Genomic DNA, 629 nt, shown 5'->3' with positions numbered 1-629 from the left:
AGGAAACATAATACGATAGATTTCAGCTTCATGAAGGGCCTTTCGAGAGCGGCATAATTAACAAAATCGAAGACATTATTTAGCTAAAAAGATGATTGATACCCAAGACCGAGTTCTATAAAGCAGGAGTTCCCTCCCTCCGAGTTGGCAATGAACAATACTATGGCTTTCCCACGGCTTCAATGGTTTGAACATCTGGACACCTTGGTCAAAGTATTTACGAATTATTGACTCCAAAAATTAATCCGTAGAATGTATTTCTCATAAATTTCGGTGATTCAAACTCTAATTCCACATATTAGCAAGACGCTTACACTGTTCCTCTTACTTCAAAATCTTCAATTTGACTAATCTTTTTGCTCGTCGTTCTTCACGTTTGAAAACAAAAAAAGAAAAATCACTTTTGATGGAATGGTTTTATGCTCGTGTGACTTAATAAGCCATGCAATGCAATCCAACACCTGGGTTACATTTGAAGTAATAAGGTCCATCAAACCGGTTAGCCTAGTTATCTGTCATAAGAAAGGGTCCTCGATTTGACTCTCTTCCCCAAGCTTTCTCCATCAAGCTTTTTATAACCTTAACCCACAGAACCATTCTGACAACGGACATGACGCCGTATATCGTAA

At 38.2% G+C, this 629-nt stretch overlaps 1 protein-coding gene across 1 annotated transcript in view; it reads right to left on the bottom strand.

Annotated features, from left to right (window-relative positions):
- Positions 1-629, bottom strand: part of LOC131889506 (uncharacterized transmembrane protein DDB_G0289901-like) — a gene marked incomplete in the record, with an annotated part of 19563 nt that overhangs the window by 5455 nt on the left and 13479 nt on the right.

The sequence above is a fragment of the Tigriopus californicus genome, chromosome 10 (assembly GCF_007210705.1).
Source record: "Tigriopus californicus strain San Diego chromosome 10, Tcal_SD_v2.1, whole genome shotgun sequence".
Classification (NCBI taxonomy): Eukaryota; Metazoa; Arthropoda; class Copepoda; order Harpacticoida; family Harpacticidae; genus Tigriopus; species Tigriopus californicus.
Note: the sequence above shows the minus strand (reverse complement) of the source record. Positions and strands in the feature narration are given on the sequence as shown.